This window comes from Pezoporus wallicus, unplaced genomic scaffold (assembly GCF_028554395.1).
Source record: "Pezoporus wallicus isolate ANWC-B61680 ecotype Strahan unplaced genomic scaffold, APGP_CSIRO_Pwel_v1 contig_8705, whole genome shotgun sequence".
Classification (NCBI taxonomy): Eukaryota; Metazoa; Chordata; class Aves; order Psittaciformes; family Psittacidae; genus Pezoporus; species Pezoporus wallicus.
In genome coordinates this window covers 475,230-502,122 of record NW_026638439.1, presented here as the reverse complement: position 1 = coordinate 502,122, position 26,893 = coordinate 475,230, and the positions used below count along the sequence as shown (strand labels likewise).

At 42.8% G+C, this 26,893-nt stretch overlaps 1 long non-coding RNA gene across 1 annotated transcript; it reads left to right on the top strand.

Moving 5' to 3' along the window:
• The first annotated feature begins 294 nt into the window (after nt 1–294).
• On the top strand, nt 295–18,377 carry LOC130599940 (uncharacterized). Its single transcript, XR_008972325.1, has 3 exons — nt 295–382; nt 6,467–6,700; nt 17,214–18,377. It is a non-coding gene; the product is annotated as an uncharacterized LOC130599940 (long non-coding RNA).
• The last annotated feature ends 8,516 nt before the right edge of the window (nt 18,378–26,893 follow it).

Here is a 26,893-nt window from a genome sequence, read left to right as displayed (position 1 = left end):
AAGTTCTGATGAATGGCTTATGTATTGGCAAATATGGAGTTAGTAGCCTGTAAAAATATCTGATGATTGTAAAAACACTAGGAGAGGATCTTTTATGAGAGTATTTATGCTTTGAGGAAGGGACAGAAGATTGTATAATGAGTTCAACGGGAGGCCTAAAAGGAGATGAAATGGGAATGATTTGTACATAATAGAACACTTAGTTCCAAGGTAAAATTTTTTTATGCGAAATTCTGAACCTGCTAGTGGTGCAAAGACAGAGGCTGATGATACTTGTGAATCCTTTCTTCCTGTAGGTATCTGAAGACCTGTTGAAGATAATAATAAACTCTTTTGCTGCTGAGTATCAGAGAAATCCCAGGGGTTCCTGAATTTGCCACAGGTATGAAAAAAATGATGAGAGTTATGGGAAAAGTTGTGGCAATTGCTTATTTTGATTCTCTTGGTAAAGCATGAATACAAGGGGAACAGGCTTGCTGGCAATGGCACCAGTCTTTGATTGTGGAGCTCTGTATTGTTTTTTCAGCTCAGCAGGAGACTCACAGGTTTACCCAATATCAAAATGAACCTGATTTCCCAAACCTCTCCGTGTATATTGTACATTGTATCCTGTCTCCATCTACAGGATCTATGAAAACAATGAACAAAAAAAGTCACTCTTCTGTGTGGAGAGCGAAATTCTCCAGATAACTTTAAAAGACAAAACAGGAAATGTTATTTTGAAATGTTCTACCCAAAATGAAGTAATCGTTTCTAAAGCCCAAGCACAGCCACATCCTGAGGTTGTATGCCAGCAGAGCAAACGGAGAGCTGGGACCATACTGGCTTCAGGAAGCAGATATCACCTCTCTGTGAATTGCTGTGCTTATTCCAGAGCAAGCCAAGCTTCTCAGGACTGCTGGTTCAAGAACTGGGACTTTGCAGTAACCAGACTTTCAGGTTCCCCATATTACTGGTACATACCAGTTCAGAGGACCCAAAACCAGTTACTAATGAAAATCTTTGCCTATGAAATCTGACCAAAGACTCAGTTCTCATATTTTCCCTATGGGGTTCACAGATCACAAATTTCAAAGCTCTGTCAACGTAAGGAGACACAAGTTTCCTGAGGCTGCTGATCCTGCAGTTAAACCAAAAGCCCCTTTCAGGTAATTTACATGTTTGTTTTGCCTGTGGTGTTGTGAAATCCCTGCAGCCTCCTAGCGAAGTGTATGGGGAAACTTACTTCTGTTGTTGGAAGCTAGTACATTTCCAGGATGCATTTTTGTTTTGGTTTATTGCTTTTTTCCAGTATTTTCCTGGAAAATTTTCAGCGGTTCTAATTCTGCCTTGTGTGGTTAGGTGGCAAACACCTCAGAGCACAGCCTGGCATACTGCGTATGCATATGGTACTGCACTCTGTTTGCAGCTGAATTGTAATGGCTAAAGGCCACCACAAAGCTCCAGATACTCAATGAGCCTTGCATGCTTGGCTAAGGCATGTCTTCCACCATTGTCACATCATTATATCTAGATGAAAGGGCTTTGACACTTTGCTTAGGACTTCACACAACTGCAGAAATAGGATCTAAAGGGGAACTTCTGCACCAGGAGGGTGCTTCACCTCCAAGCAGCTCCTGCATGTCATGCCGTGATGATTTCAGCTGTTCCCTATGAAGCTGTTCTTTGTTTAGATTTGCCTAGTCTTGGATCTGAGGCCCCTGTGCTGGATTCTGTGTAACGCAGGAAAAGGTGGCTCACTAACTGGGTATGAAACAACCAGGACTGTGCAAAGACGAGGATACAGCTTTGCCTGAACAGGATGGGCTTTGGTGCCAAAGCTTTTTCAGTGGGTTTAAGTGTTGCCCAGCTTTTCCAGGCAGTAAAGAAGCACTTTAAGGTGGAAATTGATGGCTGCTCAAACCAATAACTTTGCCTACCTTTCAGGTGAGCTTCTCCCACAGGTGAAGGTGATAATATAGGAGAAGGTATGCTGGTGTTTGCTTATAGGCTACAGCTAAAACTTGGAGGAAGATTAGGGTTGGGATGTTTGTTCTGTTCCTTCTCTTTCCTCAGTTATCTTAGATCAGGGTACAGGTGAATAAACTTAGTACCTCTTTGAGCCATAGAGAATAGCTAAAGACTTAAAGTCTTTAGAAAACTGTGCATCTTGTGGAGAGCGTTTCTATTCCCAGGAGTCTTGATAAGTTTTTGGTTTTGTTGCTGTCTGGTAGTATGTGTTGGACTGATTGTCTAATGATAAAGTGGCCCTGGTTGTTTAATGGCTCTGTGTCTCACAGACTTGAATGGATTTTGTTTGTTTGGGATTTTTTGGTTTGGTTTGTGGTTTTGTCATGTTTATAAGAAGAATTTCATAAATGGGGAGCCCAGTCAAAGAAAAGTGAAGTTCAAGACTGCATGGAGCTGGTAAAGGAGGAGCTCAGCTGTGGTTTCACAAGTTCATCCTTATCAGCAGCTTGGTAGAGATGACTAGAGAATGAATAGCTAGATGGACCATGAGTTAAGAAGGAGAAGAGGGATGCAGAATAACATGTAAAGCTGGTCACTTCAAACTGTGAATGACTTTTGGTTTGAGGAACTCATTCTAATGCTATTTGTGCTCAAGCTGCCCTTGACAAGAACAAAAAACTTCTCTTCCAGGTTGCAATGTAACAATTTTTTGCCTGCCCTAAATTCACTTAATTTTAACTTAATCACTCTGTTTTTTTAATGTTTCTCTGAGACGTACATGTTGCTGGCTCAGCACTAATAGTGAGAAGTTGAAAGAAGTTAATCGTGCTGTGTAGCTCAATGCCTTATGATTTATTATTAAGAATAAAGACAAGCACTCCACTGTTTTATCTCTAATGTGCAGTTAACTTAATTCCTAATCCTCTAAAGAGATGGTGCTCTTCCAAACAGTTTGGTTTCTGCCTTGCTTTCAAGTTGCACACAGAACTTAAAAGCTGAAAAGCTTGGTGCTGAGAAAATGTAAATAAATGTGGAAGTCAGTCTTCATTAGCTTCTTCTAAACATACAGGGAGAGAAGTTTTCTTTTTACTGGAGTGCCTAGTTGAAATTAATGCTTAGCAGGCTGCTTTCCTGTTCCTCTTGTGCATGTAATGGCCACTGACTGATGGCGCAGTGCAAACAAATACCCGCGGACTCAATGTTGGCTTAGTTCTCTGCTTTAAATGTTGGCGAGTGCCTAAAATACCTGTTCCTCCAGGGCTGCAGTTCTTTTCTTAGTCTGGCTGCCACCTCCTCTCCATTTTCAGAGTTCTTCACTAGGTTTGAGTAGTCACTGAGGGCATGTGGGATGTGGTACAAGTTAGTAAGCTCCTGCAAGCAGTCTTTACGATGATGGTTTTCTTACTTTTCAGTGTATAATTCTCTGAAGATACAGTGCAGTGTCTTTAGCAAATAGTTTAATAAGCTTCCTCTGTGGAATTTTGCCATTACTGTGTTTTTACTTGTGGAAAAACACGCACTTTCATCCCTGTTCACTGTCTCTCTTGTGATACAAGCTCCCAAACTGCCAATGCAACATCTGTTCTCAGGTGAAGGTTTCAAACTGCACATAGTCCTCTAAATCTCAGAATTTAGAAGGTTTAGAATACAGTTTTCATTGCCCCTTTCACTTGGGTATGTTTAATTTTAGCCTCTCTCAATCTTCCGTTTCCCTAGTACCCATCACATTCACCTTACTCCACTCAGCTAATGGGATTAACAACACACTTAGTGAATTTATTGTATAGTATTGATTTGGTCATACCAATCTTTCCCTCTTAACTGTAATCTCGTATTTTCTGTGGCCTCAAACCAGCCTTACTAAATGCCCCTCCTGCTTTTTGACTTCATATAAAATCACAACAGTGATGAAAAGCCCTGAAGCTGATCATGCTCTGTGCCCACAGTGCCTTTGCTGACTTCAGAAGCACTGAAGTCTGAGGGAAAGGTGTTGGATAATGCTCCCACATCTCTTAACAGCTTCTTGATGCTATATAAATGACTTCCCAAAATCCGAGGCTTGTGTTTCTGCACGTGGTTAGTCACTTGGGTGCTTAGCTTGGTACCTTTTGGGGAGGTTAAATACCTCAAATATTTGCTTGCCTGTGCTTACTCTTCAATTTCAAACTTCTGGCAAGAGCTCTACATCCAGATTCCCTGGTGACCTGTGGAAATCTCTGCCTAAGTGCCTGAAGCATATAAATCTTAAGCTTTCTTAGAGTCAAGAAGCATTTGCAATGCAGCAGAGTCAGATTCACTGAAATTAGCAGCTGCTTTCCACAAATTGTGGCAAAATAGTGTTGGTCCTCTCTGTAAAGAAAGTCTTTTAACAGTCTGATGTGCAAGTTCACGTATACATGGACTCTGCAGTTTTAAGCTTCATGTGTATCTTTATTTTGCTTCCTGGAAAAGCACATTCAGTATGTGGACTGCATTCTATAAAAGCCAGAAATTATGCCCTGGGCTGGACAGTGACTTTCACAGCTTCTCCTCAAGTGAGCTGAGGCTTCCTCCTACCTCACCTGCCTTTGCTTCAATTTGTGTGGCTGTGAACATGGGTGAGGCTCCATCCATCCTGCTCCAGCAGAAGCCTTGTGCACTGTGGAGGGGAGAGGGTGTCCAAAGCGGATCCTTTGCAAAGAGGGATTTATTCTTGGGATCCTGGCAATTCTCCCATCTTCTCCAAAACAGTACTGCAATAATGACTTATTTTGGCACAGGGGAAATGGGAAACAAAATGCTCTGCCTGCCCCTTTTTGCTGTTGAGTCAGCAGTTTGGAAATAGGGCTTGCCCTAACTCAAACTGCCTGTACAGTCCAGAGCAGATGCTACTCTGTGCACACACACAGAGTACAGCCTCGGGTGCAGGCAGATTCATTTTCTGTCTCGCTCTGTAGTTGTCTCAGAGTTTTAAAGAACATTTTCATTATACCATGGCAGCTGTAAGACACTTCCGCTGTTTGACAGCTCTATGCCAGCTCACTACTCTCATCACACAGATGAGGTTCTCTTTCATGTTCAATATCAACATTTCACTTTGCTGAGGTACAGAGCTGTAGGGTAAGTAAGGAGAGGACAGCCGCAGAAAGTAACAGGATGTAAACATGAGGGGGGTGTGGATGCTGTCACAGGGATACCAAAAGAAGATGTGATTGTGAGGGGACTTTTTGGTGCTGTTTGGCATTACATTGACTTAAATTTTAGTTCATTCCTTAAATAAAATACTCCTGAGGCTAAAACCGCAACTCAGGACATGAAGTATCTTGTGGTGTTTTGTTGTCTTTTGCTTGTGCTGGTGGGGAGTCATGGCCTCCAAATCTCTCTGAAGACTCTGTCTGTGGGGTCTGTGCTTTCCCTGTTCAGCGCCTGGCCAGTGTCCTACCTCCTGTAGGAGAAGAAATGGAAGCTACATAATCTCTATGGAGACAGTTGTGCATTGGACATTTTAATCCCAGTGTTCTAAAGTCTATTATTCACTAGACAGAGAAGTCTCTGCTAAATGGCATTGCTTTGTAGTGAATAGCTTTGTCCTGAAAAACTGAGAGATCAATTAGGTTTTGCTTCTCACAGTAGCTTCTCTAGAATTTCAGTCATGCTTGGCAAGTACCTAAGGGGCATGGACATCCTCTGGTATCATTTAGCACTGGCCATGACAGTTGAGTATTCCTTCATCTTGGAGCAGCAGAAAAGCAGAGGTTTTTGCAGTGTTGAATCATGGGATTGGTGTCAAGAGCCACATTATGATAAAAATGGGGAAGTTTATATAAATGGAAATGTTTAGTTGTACAAAACTAACAGCTAGCATATGGCTAGTACCAACTAGGTAAACAGGAGTACATCATGGTTTGGGTACAGAGCTGTTGACTTCTTGAAGGTATGCAGCAATATAATCAGCTACAGGAACATAACCAATTCCTGAGGGCCCAGTCCTGCAGTGCACTCTGCAAATGGACTTTATTGAGTTGCAGTGATGCTAATTATGGACAATGGTGCCACTCGGTGCAGGGTGAGGTTAAAACTCCTGAGTGCAACATATGTTAGAGCATTAACATTTTCATAGTGTCAGAAGGCCATCTGAACACCTTATTTATGGTTTTATCTTCACACAAGACTTGAAATGCACCTTCCTGCAAACAGGCAGCTGATGAAATGTCTGAACCCAAACTGCAGTGGGAAGAACAATTGAAATGTGTCTGGTGGACCTATTAAGTTGATCATGTTGTGATCTGGCGCAAGTGCTCCTGTTGCGAAGTTACATGTTAGTCTTTTAATATGACCTGAGAAGGAGTTTCCAGGAGTTTCTGGTCTTCAAAAGCCATGAAGCCAGTTGAATACTGGAAGTGGTGGCACACTGTGCTCTTGCTAGAAGTGATTCTATTAATAAAAAGTAGTATGTTCTTACATATTTAAATATTAATAGCCAAATTTCTGAATGTGAGAGAGGATTCTGAGCCATCATGTTGTTTTTTCCTGGCAGTGTTTGCACACTGACAGTTTAGAAGAACAGCAAGTATCTTCAACCATTTATTTAGAAATAAAATTGGCTATAGACTGAGTAATGCTGCTGAGAATTGGGATCCAGTTATGAGGCGTAGCAAAAGAGACTGACAAGAACAATTTACTGAATGGGATCTTGGAGGGAAGATGTGGTGCTGCAGTGATAACTTGTACCATACAATACAATTTTCATCCTAAGATGCTTCCTCTGGAGGTGAGATACATGTTTTAGTAAAATATATGACTTTATTTCATCATGTTTTGGGTGGAAAGTAGGTAAAGTTTGACGTTTCTATATTAAGAGTGAGTTGAAGTCATTTAAACTGCATCCCATGCGTCAAATTCTCTTCTCCATGCTGTAGGCACAGTACTTGTCCAAGGCTCTCATATAAATTCCTGCTGAAGTATAATACTATAATTACTATCTATTTTTAAATAGGTAAAAATGACCTATCAATACATAATAAACAGAAATAAAGAAATATTTTATTCATGTTTTCTGAAAGCTTCAATTATTTCTATTTGGATATCAGTTAGAGTTTGCTTTTAAACAGAATTCGGAGTAGTAGTGCTCAATTCACTGACTCTAAATTAGATGGCAGTATGTTTCACTTATAAATTGGGTGCGATTACTTACAATCAGTTTAAATCAATAAGTTTGTGATGGATTTTTACCCTGTGCTGTGGTTTCTCAGTAATAAATCCCATGTTTAGTCCAGAAGGCATTGCTGCTTTTGGCAGCTTTCCATGCAATTCAGTAATGAGTATTGGATAGGCACAGTTTCAGCAAATCAGCATTTAAGGGGGGGAAAAAGTCCCTGTAGAAGATAAGTGCATTAAAAAAAATCAATTTAACTCAACTAGTCCCAATTCAAATTGGTAGAATACTCAGCTTTGAGAATCTTGGATCTGTTCCTTGTAGCAGAACTTGCACATATCATAGAATCATAGAATAGTTAGGGTTGGAAAGGACCTTAAGATCATCAAGTTCCAACCCCCCTGCATGGGCAGGGACACCTCACACTAAACCATATCACCCAAGGCTTCATCCAGCCTGGCCTCATAATTTAAAGGCAGGGAACCAGAGTGTGGTTTGTAGCTCAAAGAGTTGGAAGCTTTGTTACAGCATCCATGGAGGATAGGTGCAGATTATTATCGTCATGTTTGATTGAACTGAGTCGCAAGCTGGCTTGACTTGTTCGTGAGGTTATATCACCCATCTGCAAAACCACTGTCTGAACCACAGAAGCGAATGGACGAGAGGAGTTGCTGCTCTGGAGAAATTGCGTAGTGGTGACAGTGCATAAGAAAAGCTATCCAAAGATATCCTACCTGAAAAGCTGTGTGGATTTGGGTTTTAACACAGGAGTTGGGAGGGAGCCCCAAGAGACGGTGGCACCAAGCACGGCTGTCAGTTGTCTTGAAGTCTGGTGTGCTGGTAAGATGGGAAGGAAAGTTGTGTCTGAGATCCTTGAAGATGAAGGAAAATGTAGGCTCTAGGGATGATGGAGCACAGTGAAAGCCAGCCTGGCTATGGCTCAGCACTGCTGTAAGTGGCAGCCTTCAGCCCCACTTACTGCTGAAAGTACTGGCAGAAAATCTGTTGGTCTAAAGCATCTACTCTGCTTGATCACATGGTTCTGGCTATAGTAATTAATTGAACCAGAATGGAGAAATCAATTTTCATCTTCCTAAATGGAAAGCACCTTCTAGGCCAGGAAACTGTTACCCATCTCTCATGCGAGCTCTGTTCTCCAACTCATTGATGTTACTGTGTGAGTATACATATGCTCAGGCTTTCTCCCATTTCATGCTTGAGCTCCTGGTTATAAAAGGCACACACTAGCACAGCGTTGCTTCCCAAGACTGAGCAGACTTCACGAAGGAATTCTTAGAACAAAAAAAGCATGGAAATGAATTAGTGAAATGCTGAGCTTCAAAGACAGCCAAAAAAGTCAGGGCGTGCCAAGTGTTGCAAGGTCTGGCAGTGAGGAGGGAGCAGGGTAGTGAAGGAGCTATAGGAAGAGAGCACTACAGTGTAAAACAAGCATTTGTTGTGCAAGCATGGTGGGTTAGGGATGACTTGCATGGAACCACTGAACTTTCATGCAAGCACCAGGGTTAAAGATACGTACTGTCACTTGCTGGATCCTCTGTACAAATTGGTCTGTACAACTTGGGTTGTTTAGGAAGCAGGTGGCGATTATGTTGTTCCTGCAGCCAGAAGGGTGGTGAAGGAACATTTAACAGTCCTTTTGTTTTTAAAGGATCTACTGATCTGCTGGATGTCTTGGCAAGAATAGCGGCTCTTTGTGGCTATTTCTTTTCAGCAGAATGAAGTGTGCTGGGCTGGGTGTTCTGGTCCTTCATCATCTGCTTTCCCTGCAATGGTGCAGAGCTCCTCAGTGTTTACTAATGGACTAACCTGTGATCCCCATGGGTGTGCTGTGTGTGTGCTTGCTGGGCTTGTCCCCAGCCCTGTCTGCTGCTGCTTTGTCAGAAATACAGCATGAGTTGTGAACTTGAAGGATTGTTTTCTATCTGGGCTACTTGAGCGCTCTAATTTGTCAAGTGTTTGCCGCTGGATTGTGGCTTTGCCTCAAGGGTGACGCTGAAAGAACTATTTGAGGGTGTGCACACAAGTGTATGATTTTATGCTGTTAATCTATTTGATTTAGAAGATCATAGATCACAGAATGGTTTGGGTTGGAAGGGACCTTCAGGATTGTCTAGTTCTTGCCTCCCCCAAGCATGGCCAGGCTGTTTCCATCCAGTGGTGTGTCTGACTTGCAGCATACGTGTCAGATTCAGTCACTTCCACTCAAATGGAAACTAGTTTTGGGAAATACTTGCCTGTGAGCACATCTGAAAGTATAATTATAGCACATAGGGAGACCTTGTGCTAGAACTGAACCATTGCTGATAGGCAATGAAAAATGACTGTCCTTTGAAGACTGTGCCCATCCTGTTCTCTTTGTCATGGTATCTGTTTTAAGATCAGTTTGTGGTATTGGCAGTAGTTGGCATTTCTCATCCTTGGAGCCTTTCAAGTCTTATCCCTTCAGTGCAATAACTACTTGGACTTTTTGACCTGTGCTTTAAGCTACTCTTGAGGTGTTCCAAGGAGGTAGTTTAGGCAAGAAATATGTTCATTACAGTCACTGATGCTCCATTTTTCTCTGCATATGGATACTGTAGTAATTGCACAAGAGCAAGAGCTACAGATAAGGTGCCCTGTGATCTTAAATGAAGCTTTTGGTGTCTGAAGTACACAAGGCTGTTGCATTGGTGCTTAGGGGTTTGCAGTTACCTTCAGCATGTTTACCACATCCAAAGTAGGGCGGATGAATAGTTGTCACAAGAAGCCATTTTCATCTGACATACAGCCATGTACCTGCTCTGCTTTTGTCTGTTGCTCAAGACCATTTGTCAGTTCATCACAGTTCAACTCTTGCCTTGCTTTAAGCATATATTCATGTGATCCAATGCCTGTGAAAAGTTTTGCATAACACTTGGCAAAGTCCCTGCCTGTAGCCACCTCCACTGCTGCTGGAGGCTCTGGCTGAGCAGTCCTGCTGTCCTCAGGAGGAAAGGGTGCTACAGGCAGCGGCTCAATCGTCAGAGGTAATAAGGCTGCAAAGAGGCTTTTTCTCTTTTTTGGGGGGTGGGGGGTAGGAATGATATTCCAAGCAATTGCATTCCACTCAGGAATGGGTCCTGGTGGTGCAGGATGCTCTGACCAGTGGAGTGTGGGTCTCCTCTACCATCTTCCACTGCAGACTGGTGTGGAAACAGTATAAATGGTGCACTGTTAAGCACTTGGGTCAGACCTGGTCCTTTGCACTGTAAGGCTGTCTGAACAGACTGTTTTCCTACAGCCCTTGCATGTGGCTTGAAACCTGAGTCTTGTACAGGTATAGGTACACTTGACCATCTTGAGATTTGCTGTTTGGAGATCTGGTTTCTCTGTGCCTTTTAGAGTAGTGGTTCTTTTCATGCAGCCATCAGTATGCTGCTGTGTCACCTCCCAAATGCTTTTCATCTTTTCAGCTGTGCCTGCTACTTCAGCCTTGCCAAATACCTTAGATCTTTGCCACTGTTCCAGGTGATCCGTATCCCTATGGATGATTTTGCATTTCAATGTTGTAAAATTTCAAAGGGGACTTCAACTTCCTTTAGCCTTACCTTCTGCTCACGACTCATCTCTGGAAGGATACCAACTGAAGCAGAGTGAACCCTGGCAGGTAATAAGGCTGCAATCAGAGAAGGCAAAAAAAATGTTCTCTCCAAAATCTCTTCAGTTGTTCTCCTTTCTCTGAGGAAAAATGTGTAAATTGGCAGTTGCTGAATCTGAGCCCTAGATTTTACTCCCTCTAGCCTCCCTGGGAGAATGGGAGTGATGGGCCAAGCTCCTGTTTGCTCCCTGCCTTGCTGAAAGAGTGGCATGTGTGGCTGTGTGACACAGGCCTGGGAATCCACCCATACCCGACGTGTCTGCTCATCTGACACATGGTGTTCTTGTAATGAAGTTTGTGCCAAGGTAAACTGCCTGAAGAAGGGAAGTGGAGCAAAAGGGAGTTGGAGCAATTGCTCCACTTGATCTTGGCAGGTCTCTACTCACTGCTTTCCTTTTTTGTGCTTTATAAGGGCATGTAGTAATAGGACAAGGGGGTTGGTTTTAAACTGACAGAAGAGAAACTGAGACTAGATAATAGGAAGAAGCTCTTCCCTGTCAGGGTGCTGAGGTGCTGGCACAGGTTGCCCAGAGGAGCTGTGGCTGCCCCATCCCTGGCAGTGCTCAAGGCCAGGTTGGACGGGGCTTGGAGCAACCTGCTCTAGTGGAAGGTGTGCCTGTTCCAGGGAGTTGGAACTGGCACTTTAAGGTCCCTTCCAACTCAAATCATTCTATGATACAAAGAATGGACAGGGCAAGTGAGAGAGATAGGGGGCCACGCCACTCATAAATTAAATTCTCATACAGTTTGGAACACAGGCAATTGCAGCTCTATGCATTTAGTGCCAAGCTACTGAAGATTCAGAGAATCAGTAGCAAGTGCATTTGGATTTCCCCCTCTGCAGTCCTGAACTTTTCCTTCTTTCTCAGGAGGACACAGAAGTAGCATCTGCTGAAAATACTTGCTTATGAGCAGGCAATAGCTAAAGAAAGCAAGTCTCTTTTTTTGACTCTATTTTCTTTCTTTTCTCTAACTTTCTCTATGTAGCGTTGTGTGAGACTGTTCTCTGTGGAGAGCTTGTGGTTTTTTTGGCAAGAGAAGATTTGACAAATGTGCAGTCCTCTTAAACAAAACAACTGGGTTTAGAAACAGCAATCTTTTGATCCACAGAAGGACAGATTCCACCCACCCTCTGCCCATTGCATTCTTGGGTTAAATTGCAAGTCTTGTGGAAGTATTGGAGACTTGGCTTTGATCAGTCCATTTTAATTGAAAAAAATAAGAAAGAATAAAAGGATGACAATGAAGTTCCTGTGCATTTTACCCCCTTCCACCTTTCCTTTGACCCACTGGTGATGGTACTGTATTTCAGTTCTTAGTAAGGATCTGGCCAGTGACTTACCTTGTGTTGAATGCAGAAGCTTTAGTCAGCTTAGGTGGGAGTTTGTGGCTTGTCTGTGAGGTAAAGTTGCTTTTCACAGTGGCAGTGTACGCAAATAAAGCATTGGGGTGTTTTTGCCACTGCTATTATACTTCACATTTAGCATCTTACATCCTCTCTCTACCCTCTGACTTACAAAATGGGTTGTCTGCGTGGTTTCTGCTGCAGTGAATCTTCATTTCAATTGCAAACTGTGGCTATTAGTATTCCATAAATAACCATTTAGGCACTTGGGTTTCTCAGTAAAAGGAGAACTTAAAATGGGGCTGGACGTGATGCTCAGGATGGATGTCTCGGGAGAGCCTGTGATTTTACCCAGAGGCTGTCAAATACTGTCAGTGACCTGAGCTTATTTTATAATTGCCCCCAATATTCTTCACACACTTTTTTTCTCTTTGTAACAAAGGCAGCCTTTGAACTTGCATTTTATTCTATACTTTTGTTTTTTCCTTTTTGGGCACAGGGAGGATTCCTCTTGCTTAGGACCTAAAAAGCAATACACAATAGAGTTGTTTCTCTTCAAGGAGTTATGGTGGCTTGTACCATGGGGACTTTTGGACCCTGCAGGTTGGGCTGAAGGCTGGGTGCTGGGAGGGACCTCACTGCTCCACTTGGCCTGTATTCTTGGGGACCATCCTCTGACTCTGTCTTGTTTTCCCTCCAGCCATCCTGTCTTCTTGGTTCCAGTTCATCCATGTCAAACAAGCGTGGATAAAACTGGACTGCAGCAGGGTCACTGTAGAGCAGCTCACTCTGCTGAGGAGAGGAGCACTTGGTACTCACTATGGCTGAAGAACATGAAGGAATTTGGGACACACACACATGGCCAATACATCTTGCTAGGATCTTTTCTGGGTGTTTTGAGAATTCTCAGGATTAAATGGAGCTTTCCAGTTGCCCTCCCTGTGAAGGAGGGTGGCCTCGCTCTTGACATGACTGTGGTTTTAATGCAGAGAAGTTGTTTTGGTTTTCCTCTTTTCCATTTTTTTCCTGATAGGTGAATGGGGCTGGTTCTAACCTAACTTTATAACAAAGCCCTTCTGTCTGTTGTGAAGGGCTGAAGGCATAATCACCACTTTCTCATTTAAATTCTGAAATTGCCTTTCAGATCTTACCTTTTCATTTCTTTTGTGAAAGTCTTCTGTGGCCTTTTGAGGGATGAGCAAACAGGGTTTCAGTAGCACAGTTTCAGTAAAAGGCTATAAATTGTTCCCTGTGAATTTACAGAATTTACATAATCCAAAATCGTGGCATGGAAAGAGTAACTACATAACTACGCTTAACTTCTGTCAAGGTGGAGCTGTATCATAGAATCACAGACTGGTATGGATTGGAAGAGACATTAAAGCTCATCCAGTTCCGCCCCCTTGCCATGGGCAGGGACACCTTCCACTAGAGCAGCTTGCTCCAAGCCCCTGTGTCCAACCTGGCCTTGAACACTGCCAGGGATGGGGCAGCCACAGCTTCTCTGGGCACCCTGTGCCAGCACCTCAGCACCCTCACAGGGAAGAACTTCTGCCTAAGATCTCATCTCTGTCTCCCCTCAGACAGCTTGTTGAGGAAGTGGTGGTGGTTCTGGCTGGGGGATGTGGTTTACTTGTTCTCTCTTAATGGTTTCCTTTAGTTTTAAAAGCTGTGCTTAGGTGAAAGAAAGCAAGGCACCCCTCTGCTCTGTTCAACCTGGATTGTTCCTGTACCTGGGGGGCTGTTTCCTCCATGGAGAGCCACCAAGCTCAGCTGGGACAGATTGAGGTTCATGGCAGAACCCCATGAGTAGCACCAGGGGACAGCAAGAGGAATGGGGAGCAGACCTGCAGCCCAGCCTTGGAGTAGGGAGCACTGACTGTTGGAGAGGCTGAGAAGGTGATAAAGAGAGAGGACCCCCTTTGTTTATCGCCACTTCCCTCTTCCCATGTTCACCCAGGAATGGCAGTACTTGTTTTCTGACCCTTCTATTTGCATCTTTCACACTCGGTGTGTTGAAGTTTCTGCTGTTGCAGAACTGAACCTGCTTTGTTGTTATATTTTTCCTCTCCGCAGCTAGCTCTGGAGACTCAGTGCTCTTCTGATATTTTTACTGTGCTCACTTTAAAGGAGAGGTGTAGGCAGATCCATCTCCCAGCTCTAGTTGATGCAGGATACTGTCACGTAAATCAGAGCATCAAAGTGTGTTTGCTATGGAGGAAGGTTTGCTTTTTGATTATACTACCTTATTACCAGATACATTGCTCTCAGGCAAGTGTGGGGAACCTTTTCCTTGCTAAGGGCTGTATAGACCTTTCAAATAACTTTGACAAGCTATACATTAAATCACACAGTTGTGGGTTTTACCCCTTCTGTTGCTATTGACTAATTTTGCTGTGGGCTTTATGAAATAAGGAGCTAGCAGTAGTCAGCCGTAGGGTTCCAGATGCACCACATCAGCTTCACAAACTAATAAGCTTTCTCTTAGTAGTGTCTATAAAGCTGATGCTGCTGGAGCTGTAATGTCATTTCTCAACTTGAAGTCAGATGCTGCCACAAACGCTTGCCATGCTTTCCAGCTGTGTCAGCCACTGCAAAGCATCTCTGGGTGGAGGGAGTGTTGGTAACTGAGGCTGTCTTTTGTCAGAGGATGGCCAGAAAATGCCACTGAGCAGTAGCCCAACCAGGTCCCGGTTGCATGCATGCAGCAGGATTTGGAAACTGGGAAAAACAGATTTCCTTGTGAATAGAAACTAAAATTTGGCAGATGTCTAATGGGAATTCTTTAGGAGAGTCTTGAGTGATGAAATCAAAGGACTCCAACTATGGTAAAGCTTTGCTATTAATGGCCAAGTTAGAGGCACTGAAATGATTCATCTTTTGAGGTAGTAGTGTCTTCATCTCTGATAGCTCATCATCAAAATGCCTTTTGGGAATGGGGTACTGAGGCAGTTGACCCTGTCCAAGGCCAGGGAACAGATGAGTCAAACTTACTCCCTTCCTGTCCCCTTGCCTGGTGTTCCAGGAGCTGCAACTTTGAAAAGTAACAGTGGTCTAATGCATCCTCTCATGGTGCATACTGCCTCTGACCCTCAGCTTTTTTCCCTTTGACAAAGAGGATTTTGAGGACTGGCAGTGTAGTGGTTGCACTGATGAGAGCTACAGCAGTGAAGGCATCCTAGGCCATGGGAAGGTCAGCAGTGCTGTTTGTTTTCATGGAGCAGTGCTTCAGGATCTAAGACTCTGAAGGGACTTGTTTTGGTGAAGGCATTTCTCCTGATACCAAATCTAAATGTCCCCTGGCACAACTTGAGGCCATTTCCTCTTGTCCTATCACTTGTTACTTGGGAGAAGAGACTGACTGCCACCTCGCTCCCCTTCTTTCAGGTATTGTAGAGAGCTGTAAGATCATTCTTCTTTAAGGTTTTGAGAGTTTCCAGCTTATTAGAAATGTGGTTCTGAGTGAGGTCTGTAAGTGTTATGTTACAGCTTATCTCCATCAAACTTTGAGGGAGATATCTCCCGCATGTCACTGGCACTTTATATGAGGGAGGGAGTGAGTAGGAAAACTGCTACTGACAGCATATAACAGTTTTTGCAAGCAGTTAAGGAGGAGATAGCTTTTGGTTCTGGAGAGAGTAAATGATTAGAAAATTATGGTCATTTGACAACAGAAAATCTATTTTTTGTCGTTACTGTATATTGGAGAGATCAGTAAATGAGACTATTTAAACCTTGATCAGTCACCAGCCCACACAGGCTTGCTTTCTTTCCTCTTTCTCTTCATTTAATTTCACTGCTGAGATTGACAGCTCCAAGTATGAAAGGCTTTAAATAGGTGATCATTCCTATCTCAAGGATTTGCCTGGCTTTTTAGTTTTCAAATCTCATTTCAGAGCACATTGCATTAAAAGACATGAAATTACCAAGCACTTTAATTACTTTTTTATATACAACCCATTCTTACCCGTTGCTGTTGCTTACAGACTCTGAGACACAGGGAAGTGCAGTAGTTTACTGGTGCAGTTCCACATTCCCTAATGGCATTATGCTTCAGAACATGAAGAGAAGTTACCCAGCTACAGCCGTGTGAACTCTGGGAAGCACAATGCAGCTTCTGGTGCCAGATTACAGCTCATTGTAGGACCCTTCCTTTGAAAGTATCTCCACATCTGAAGAGCACTGAAGGGCCAGCTGGAGCTTGAGCTTCTTTTGTGGAAGAGAAGAAACCCATCATTGATTTGAGATGAAGATGAATGGGTTGCATTATACTTTTAGGTGTTGCTCTTAATACTGTCAATGTTGATTTGCTGCTGATGTAAAGTGTTGTTACTGGGCAGAGCAAAACAGAGAGAGGGATAAATGCACAAAGTTTCTAATAGGAAAGGTTGTTGATAAGGAAAGAATTGTTGTTTCTAATTGGAACGGATGGTGGGATCTTCCCATGGAAATTACCATTTCTAATTGACTGTAGGAGAGTGCTGGCTGTGGCTTTCCTGCACTGGGGTTGCTAGGGAATGTTGCTAGGCAACTACTCAGTGACGGAACCGACCTTTAAGATAAATATATGTATTTTTTTTCCCCATTTTGATGCTGGAGAGCAAACCTCTATTTTGTCTTTTGTGCCAGCCTTTCTCTGAGCACTAGGAGCTGTTTGGGCATGGACAGTGCTAAATAATAGTCTCCTTAAGATTTGGCAAAGCTGTTTTGTAGGCACAACCTTTTTGTGTGTTCTTAGGAGCTCAATTTCTCTCTTGCAATGTGAGCAGCAAAAGTTGACAAATAATGGCTTGAATGATGTAGCTGATGAATTTTGTGATCTTTATTCAATGAATCATTGAAGAAACATTCTTCACTGTTCACGCAGCTACCAAGGGGCAGGCAGGGCAGAAGGAGAGCAGGAAAGGACTGTTGATGCAGTATGACAAATAGGATTTTAAAGGGCTCATGTTGATCAGGCCTTCTCATAAGAAGCCTGGTGGCACAGCCCAGAGCAGCCGCTGTTTCCTTTGGGTGTGTCTTCCTTTTACCAGCTGTCTTTGAAGCAAATCCCTTTGTTTATTGTCATGTTCAAATGAATCATGCTCATAATTTTTGGAATGCTTTTGCTTGTCCAAAATGAATTATCACGTTGTGGTTTTTTCCAGGAGAGCAGTTTGAATACTCTGGAAGGCTCATAATTTAAAAGTTCCTGTAGTTAAAGACAACTTGCAGAAAGCTATAGAGAGAGTCTAGTTTTAAACTCAGCTTGAAGGCTGAAGCCTCAAAATGCAGAGCCTTGCTGAGAGAGCACAGTGCAGCTGTATGGGAGCCCTGTGTTTTGTCTACAGCCCTATCAGGGAGCTGGTGAGGAAGGACAGCTTCTGCTCCATGGAAGTGCACAGGCAGAGGTTTGCATCCCTCAGTGATGGGCTGTGTGGCCTGTCTAGAGCACAAAGCAGTGGGAAGGAGGAGGAGGATGCTGAAAACTGAGGCAGAGCAAGTTGTTTTGTTGCTAGGAGCTGGATGGTGCTGTTCCCATGGCCAGCTCACAGGAGAGTGGAGAAGTAAAGGCACAGGAAAGTGTGAACCACCTGTGAGCACCTCAGAAGAGGGAGAACAGGCTGCAGAGGAGGAAGAGGCAGGTTTTGCCTGACTGTGAATAAGAATACTCACTGCCCATCTCTAAACTTCTCAGTAACTTCTCAGGTGTCCCTGGACTCTTGTGTAACCAGGCTTGGAAGATGCTGTGCTTGCTTTCAAAGCTGTTTTTGACATTCTGCTTCAGCCCTGCTGAACTTTAGAGCTCTTCTTTCCCCAAACATTGCCCCCCTCTCGCATATCCACTCTGTGCAGTGAACAGACCCGAGTTCTCACAGTGTGTTGCAGACACCCAGCTGAGGCAATGCTTGTTTTGAAATAAACCCAGATATCTACCACTGTTCTAATTGAAATAACCTGTTTGTTCCAAGCTTTAAGTTAGCTGATAGGGATTTCCCAGTGCCTGCCTCTGCTGTGCTTGTTGCCAAGGAGGGTGTCCCTGGATTCTGCATTTCCAGAGTTCAGTCATTCAACAAACTGTGCATGAAAGAAAGATGGGCTCTTCCTGAGGTGATTTAGCCATCCTTTGTAAAGCATCTTTATAGTGTGGGGATTTACTTTCTCCTCTGGCTGTAGGTAGGTACCTGTGTCTGAGCACAGCACAGAGGTGAGAATGAGACTTGGGGCACAGTAGGACCTGTTCCTGCTATGTGCAGCAAGGACTGGGAATGATTAGCATGAAACTGGATTTTGTGTTACTCTAAGGCAGTAATGCAGCACAGAATTGACTAGCACATAATTTCATTCTTTCCCATCCCTTAAATAATAAGAGAGCTTCAATCCAGACTTGAAGGAGGCAACTGCTCCGGTGTGGTCATAGGAAAATGTCAGTGCTATGATTGGCCTTTGTAAGGGAGCAGAATTCAGATTCAGTGAAGCAACCCAGGTCTTTACTGCTGCTGAGGTGGGAGATGGCTTACTAGCATTTGTTTTTGTCCTTGCTTTTAGCTCTAGGAACAGCAGTTGTTTTAAATTGCGCCATAATGGAAGTATTAGAGGACTGTGACAGGGTATTGTGTGGATATTCTATTGCTAGATTTGAAAATCTAATCAGGTTTAGTAACCTTCTGATTACAACAACAAAAAAATAATTTGAATGTACAAATGGACTTTGTTAGTGTTCCTTGTTCAGAGAAAGCAGTATGGGTGCATGCAGCATCTTACAGAAGCTAAAGGTTTAAGTTGTTTGTGAGGAGTCTAGAGTCTCCAAATATTTTGCTCTCAGTACATGTGTAGTCACAATGAATTTAGGGAAAATCATGGAATAGAATCATGGAGGTTGCAAAAAGACCCCCAAGATCAAGTCCAGCTGTTAACCCTACACTGCCAAGGCCACTAAACCATGTCACTTAGGGCCTCATCTACACATCTGTTAAATCCCTCCGGCCGGGGATGGTGACTGCACCACTGCCCTGGGCAGCCTGTTCCAACATTTGACAACCCTTTTCATGAAGACATTTCTCCTGATCTCCAGTCTAAACCTTCCGTGGTGAAGCTTGGGGCTGTTTCCTCTCGTTCTGTCACTTGTTCCCTGGGAGCAGAGACCAGTCACCTCCTTGCTCCATCCTCCTTTCGGGTAGCTGTAGAGAGTGATAAGATCCCTCCTGAGCCTTCTTTTCTACAGACTAAACACCCCCCCAGGTGCCTCAGCTGTTCCTCATCCCACTTGTGCTCCAAGCCCTTCACCAGCTCTTGCTGATCACCAAAACAAAGGGATGTGCTGTTGCTCCTGAGCACACAATTTCACTTCCCTGGGCCTTCAGTTTCCCTCTCTGTAAAAGGGACTGACCTCACTTGTCTGTTCAGATTAAGGACCTTAAGGAAATTCATTGCAAGAGACTTCCAAAACCCAGCAGGCTGTATTTGTATCCCTGTGTAGGAGCTTAATACAGTTTTTGATGTTTTCCTAGCCACAATTGCACACAAATACTCATGTCTCTTCTGCAAAATAGATGCATTTGGGGAAATAAATGGCTGTGCTGTGAAGCTCAGTGGGATATGTACCAGTGCTAATAGATAATAGTAGTTGTATGGAATGATTCAGTTTTGGTTTGCCAGAGTGAGCACTGCCAGCCTTGAGGTTGACTTTTGTGGTGTTCTAAGCTCCAGGTTCTTTGCCATAATGTCAAAGCACTGACTCTTCATTATGATTACTATTATCAGTGTAAAACTTGGGCTTACTCTTCTCCTAACTCTACTTAAAGGAAGCTTCTAGCAAATGGAAGTCTTGGGCTAGAATAATACCAAGAGCTGGTCTTTGTCAGTTAACTAGTGCAGTTTGTAGAGGGCAGTAATGCAGATGCTAGCTCCAACTATGTTCTTGCAGGGTTGTAAGCAGGCAACCTAACTGGCAAATGAAAATGCTGTTGGACAAAGCTTTAGGGCAGTACTTCACTTTCCTTATCTCCTCAAGTGATTAGAGTGGTAATAATGCTGTGTAATATAAAGGCAGATCTAAGGGAGTTGAAGCTGGAGAGGCATGTTCATGTCTGGGTACAAATAGCCTCAGGTTGTACCTGTTCAGCAGGAAAGGAGTCCTGACTCTGGTGAGTGATACTGCAAAAAGAGGATTATTCTGAAAGTAGAGGTTTATCAAGCCCTTTTTTGTCAGGGATGTCAGATCCTGCAGAAATCCTGGCTTTCTGGATTTCTTCTATTTCACTCTTTGCAAAATTCTTACATTTTCCAGGTTTGTTTGGAGATAAGTAGTTTAAACCTCAAGTTTTGTTAGTGAACACCACCAAAGGAAACCTGGCATTTTCTAGTGGGAAAACTTCAAAAGCTCGTATCTTCATCAATTTCTCCCTTTCAAAATTGTTCCACAGAAAGGAAGTAAATGACACTTTTTGCAACTTCATTATTCCTGATCAGTGGCACCTACAACAACAGCAGGTTGTTTTCAGTCCAACTAACTGAAGAATCCTGACCTTGTGATTCCTTAAGTGACCCAGAAATAACCTGGATCACCTGAATCTGTGGGACAGGTGGCATGGAGAAAACCACAGGGGCCCACATCTGACTTCCACTGCTTTATAGAGAGCACTTTGGCCTAGAGGCAGCTGTGTGGGGAGGGATGATGTGCAAGTTGTGCTGATACCTTTAGTCCTCACCTTCTGAGGCTGCATTTGAAGGAACGGCAAAGTGAGAGGTTGCAAATAGGTGACACCGTTGAGCTTTACCCTATGTTCAGTTCTTCACCACTTTGAGGTTCACTCCCAGCCCTGTTGCCATACCAGCTCTCCAGCACTGCAGCTGAATTCAGCCCTTTCGCCTGCCTTGCCATGCTTCCATACTTTGTATGTCTGCGCTGGTTTCCACCGTGGTGCTCTCCCCAGCAAGGTAAGATCCTCCTACTGAGTAAGTCGTGCTGGAGCAGACCTATGTAAAGCAACTCACAGAGTTATTGCTGTGTTTCAGGTAGCTTTGCTAGCTCAGAACACACAGGGCTGCCCCAAAGGGCTCTGTGGCTCTTCTTTTCCTTAGGCTTTGAATACCCAAACCCTGAACCCCCTTTGGTACTCAGAGGACTAGTGAGGGCTTACAGGGCAGCACCATTTTCTTTAGCCTCAGCCCTGGTGCAGTCTGTGTTCCAGCAAGAAGGTGTTCTCTGAAATTAAAACAAGTCTGTGATACGTTTAATAGGATTAATGAGTTTAATATCTCCTGACAAACTGAATCTATCAAGATAGTAAAAGAGAAGAGTTACTGGGCAATTAAGTTGTTTCAGTCTTTAGACAGGGTCTTTAATGAACAATTGGTATGCATATACTGCCTGATACTATGTTTTAATACTAGATGATGAAATTATTTCCTGCCAAAAACTTTAAGTGTGGGAAACCAGAAAATATCTTTAAGCCTAAAACTGTTATTTAAATATTCATAAAAGAATATTGGAAAAATGCTAGAGAGCATATTGGCAGCTCCACTTTCCTTTTTAAATAAGAAGTCTTGTTAGTTGGAAGACTAAGTATTCATTTTTCTATTAAAAATCAGAGGGTTTTCAACACTGGATTAGAGAGGCTTCTGTTTTGAAAGTCCATGCTGAAGCATATCAAATGTATTGGTTAAAACTGAGAAACTGGCTGCAAGCCTTCAGCTCTAACATCTGTTCAAGACTGAACAGAACAAAGAAAACATAATGGCTGTGAACAATATGAGGAAGAGAGTATTCTTTCATTCTGAATAGGTTTTTCTGTACCACAGTCACTACAGTAACATTTGAACACTTCCCAGTAGTAAATTAAATAATGGGGTTAACATCTGTATTCTCTTCTCTGCTTTCAGACAGCAGAGAACTCACCTCTCTTGCACAAGTGGCTCTCTTCTTAGGGCTACACTCAAGGTGGTTGCGTGTCACAGTACGGTCATCTCTTCCAAATGGCCTTTCTCTGCCTGTTTGCTTTTGATACAGTTGTTCACAGCCCTGTGTGAGGAGGTGGAGCAAACATGTGGAGTGCAGAAAGCAGGTAGGACTGGGAGGCTGCTGAATGTAAGTGCCTGCACCAGCATCTGACTCGAACCTGAGCGGCACCTCCCAAAACCAACCTCTGAGCAATGTAAGAGGGCTCCCACATGCTTTGTGTTAATGCTTCTCATAAACATAGAGCCCCACAGGTTAAGTAGAAGAGACAAATGTATGCTAAAAAGCATCATATTCTGTAACGAGATGTCCACAATCATATTAGCCTGTAAGAGGGGAGAGCTTTGAAAAGGTGAAGGAAAACGTGCTGTTACCAGTAGTTGTTTCCTTATAACTTCAGGGATAAAGGAAGTGTAATAACCCCCTAATGTCCTCAGCAATCTGCTGAGGTAAGTCAGTAATACACGGAGATGCTGCAGAACCAATTTACTGCAGTTTGTGTGCTACTGATAGGTAAGAAGTTCATAGTGCTTTTATTATTTTGTCTTTCTCTTCAGTCCCCAGGAAGAAACTTCAATGACCTGTGTCCAGAGAGTGGGTAATAACTTATTATAATGCATCATATTGATATTGTTGAGCCTGTATGGAGAAATATTTTAGGAAGCATAGCTGAGGAAGTTAAACATTTTTTTCTTGTCCACAAGGGACTCTCTGGCCTCTGGAGAGGATGTTTCCTGGGTTAAAACTGAGACACGCTTTGGATATATTTGGATAATGTTCGTTATATAGACTCTGTGACTTGCTTATGAATGAGCATGGAAATTAATCTCCTTCTTAAGAGGATATATAGATTAGGGGAAGCTTGAGAGATTATTATATCCTGTTTGAGAAAGTATCAAGTGAATAGAGCTTAATAGCATTCATAATGATGTACTTCTGTCTGACATTAGCATAATATACCTGTATAGGAACTCAAAAATCTATTACTTCATTAACGAAGAGCATTCACACGTTTACTGCAATGCTTCAAACTGTCACTTTTGGCTATGGCTAAAAGTACAAACGCAGTTGGATTTTTGACTGAAGGCAGCTGAATATGTTGCTAATTAAGTCTGTTGTATTAATGTGTCTCTCTCAGAGTGATTTTGGGGTGAAGCTCTTGTTTAAAGGCTGTAGTCACACAAATGAGCTATGGATGGAAAAAGCAGGTTATGTCTGTTCATTTGCTAATGAGGGAAGGGCAGCTCCTTGGCTTCATGGATGAACAGCAGCTTCCTCTTCAGTATGTTAACTGAGGATGGGAAATTTGGGATAAATGGACAGATTTATGACTCTATCTATGAAAAAATAATGGATAGTCATCACTATTTGACCTGCATTGTCTTGTGCTCCATTAATTGTTACTTCTTGTGGTATTGTCAAAACAACATCTACAGAAAAAACACTGAATTAAGAGTTGCTCAAAATGCATTCAGTAAATGTTGACACTGTCTTGGGTTTCCCCTGCTCCTTTATTCAATACCTAACTGAAATATTAATTAACATCTCCAGTTCTGACTTCATCTCATAGTTAAGGATCTGCATAGCTGGGAATTGGCAACTGTTGGGAAAGCAACCTTTAGAATCCCTTTGGATTTGTTTTCCCTTTTAAAATCACAAACAGTGGTGGTGTTGACCTACATAGCCTCTGAGGTTTATTTTCTTTTTAACATAAATTCTTGAAAGTCTACTAATTCTAGCATCCTCAAAAATAAATTAGTGATCCATCAGTAAAAATGACATTAGAAACAACATTATTTCCCATAACATTAATAAGCACTTTTTGGGTGTGATTTATTTTTGCAACAATTACTGTGAAGTCTCCTGGAAGATGTATTTCTGTGTAGTTAATGTAATATACATGTATGCAGTTTTCCATTTTAGTGCCTATTGATTGCTTCATTTTTCATCTCTATTAGGCTATTCTTATCATTTCCTCTGGGCTTTCACAAGTGGCAGACATCAAGGGAAAATTGTAGCAGCATGTCCGATGGGAAATGGAAAAAAGCAAATAGATCAGAGTCTAACAGAAAGGACTGAGTTCAAGTGCACTTGCATCAGGAGATTTGAAACTGCTTTCAAGCCTTTTAGAGATTTGAAAGGATTTTATTGAAGTAACTTTGCTTTTATATGCTTTATCAGGATATGAATTCTAATTGTGAGTGGAGTCCTTGTGCCTGTAAGAGAAGTGTGTCCCTTCTGCTCCATTTGCAACCTCTAAGGTCAAAAGGTTGCCAACCTGACAGTATTTCTCACTATTAGCTGAAAACTGAGGTTCAAGTTCACTGGAATTCCAGTGAATCAGTGCCTCCTGGGGAAAAAGGCTCTCTCAGCACCCTTGGATGCAGCCTCTCTGATTCCAGTAAGGGTGCTGTTTCCTCAAGTAATCCTTGACTTCATCCCACTCACTGCTGGCTGTTCTCCTCCAGAGCCCAAAGGACTTGGGAGACCTTGGTGCTGGTAACAGGGACTGAGGGGGTCAGGTTCCAGCTCAGGGAAGTTATAGCAGGCTGGTTCCTAAAATTCCAGTTTGCTCCTTCAAATGGCCAGGGTTACAAGGCACACTAGTATCAAAATATAAGAGAAGGTATGTTCACTTGTATCCAGTAGATGTGAAGTGTTTCAGTTCAAAACAAGAAGGAGCAAATACAACTGCAGTCTAGAGCCTTGCAGTTAACTGCCTCCTCGCTACTTTCTCCTCTCCTGGCAGTGGTGAGCTCAGAGGGACAGGCTCTGTTTGCAGGTCAGTTGTTGCAATGTAAATTCCAGCTGTGAATTTATCTTCACAGCTCTCAGTAAGATAATTAATTCTCTTCTCATTACTATATCCTGAGTGCCACAGTATGTAGCTGTTTATAGTACAGGCTGATATAATGTAGTTAATATATGTTTTGTTGACAGTAGTAGTTGTAAGTTGCTGGGTTTTTATTTGTGCTTTTACAACTACTTGACAAAGCAGAGTCAGGCGCAGGATTTGGCTTTGGTTGAAGAGTGCAGGAGCAAAATCAGACCACGGGAGCTGATACCTGCTCCTCTAAGAGTGCAGGAGCAAAATCAGAGCAAGGGAGCTGATACCTGATCCTCTAAGAGTGCAGGAGCAAAATCAGAGCAAGGGAGCTGAGCACCTGATCCTCTAAGACTACATTATTCTGCTGAGATCAAGGGTGTTGATCAGGAGCATGGGTGAGAGATCTCCCAACCAAACTTGTACACAACTCCAGTTAAATCTCCATCCTAAACCAGGTGACTAAGTTTGGCCTGTACATAGGGTTCAGAGAAGTATTATAGTGCATGTTTCACCCAGACTATTTCAGAAAGTGCCAATATTTGGATGAATGCGAGTAGGGAGAAAAATCTAATCTACCTGCTCTCTGAATTTCAGTTTTGTCACAGAAAACACTAGCATTGGAATGGATAAACCAGTGCACTCATGATGAATACAAGACTTTCAGGGGTGCCCATGAAGGAGTTATCAGATACCCAATTAAACTTTAGGGAAGGATTTGCATACCTGACTCCTGTAGCCTACTTTGAAAATCCTACTAGCTCTAACTATTCTGTAATGAAGACCTTTGCAAGTTACATGGCAGAAGTCTTATGCCCTTTTCATTTCATGCATTTCTTCTCTTAGTGCAAGCAGCAAAACATTTTGAAGAGGTGTTTCCTTGTGAATAGTAATTTGGAGGTTCTGTTTATGCCCTTCCAGAAAGGTCAGCTTAAAAACTCCCCTGCAAGATTAACCACTGGGGCAAAATCAAGTATTAAACAAATGGTATAAAGGATAAAAGTTGAATTATTTGAATTAATTTAAAACTCTTGATTGAATACTGCCCTCTGCTTGTGATATGGCACTGTTGGGGCTTTCCACTTCCTCCACTAGCACTTCACATTCAAGAAGGCTTTCCAAGGCCACTAGCTCCCACTATCTTGGTGGGGAAAAAGACTTCTAGGACCAAAACCTTTTTACTGAGAAGAAGAAAAAAAAGTTCACAACTTGTTTCATTGTGGCCTTATCTTCTGTGAAAGAAGATAATACCTTGATCATCCAGTGGCCCTGCAGGCTCTCTAGCAAGCCACCACCTAGGACATTTTTGATAAATGATTTATTATTAGATATTACAAGTTTTGCAAGCTGTTCCTCAGACTATTTTGGCCTGTTTTGTACTACTGCTACAGTCAGCCTGCCTTAGTGGTACATGGTGCTTTCTATTTTGGGCACAACTTCACCTTCTTGAAGCCTCAGTGTAGTGTGTTTATGTGACCTTTCTGCCACCTGCAGGGATCTTTGCTTTCTCCTGCACTTCTGAGGTGTATGGGGGTTTCTGAACTTAGTTCAACTTGTTCTTCGTTGCAAAAAGAATCTTTCACTCTTTGGTTAATCCAACATGGATGTTGAATTTAAACACACAGGGATCTGTGTCCTCATGTTCTGCATGAACAGGCATGAAGAACTGGAGCTGCAGTGCTGGCCAGAGCCAGCTCAAGAGTTGCTTTCCCTGTGGCTCCCTAATCAGCTACTTGGTGAAACAGTCATGTAGTGGTACTGAAAAATCAGTCCTGGCATTCTGTCTGGTGTGACATTTACTTGATGCACATGGGGGTGTCTGATTCTCCCATTACAGCTGCATTTTTTGGCACTAAGTTTCTCTAGTCTCTCTGAGCACGCCAAAGCCATGGCCACTGCCAGCAACAGGCTGTTGTAATATAACCCTGCTCTTGTATTTCTCTTTTTAAGGCCTTGAAGGTGCTACTGCTGTTCATGTATGCAAGATCTGATTTGTGTTGAGAATAGGCAGCTGCAACAGGTGTCTTTGTAGAATGAAATAGCTGTATAATGAGCTGGTATAC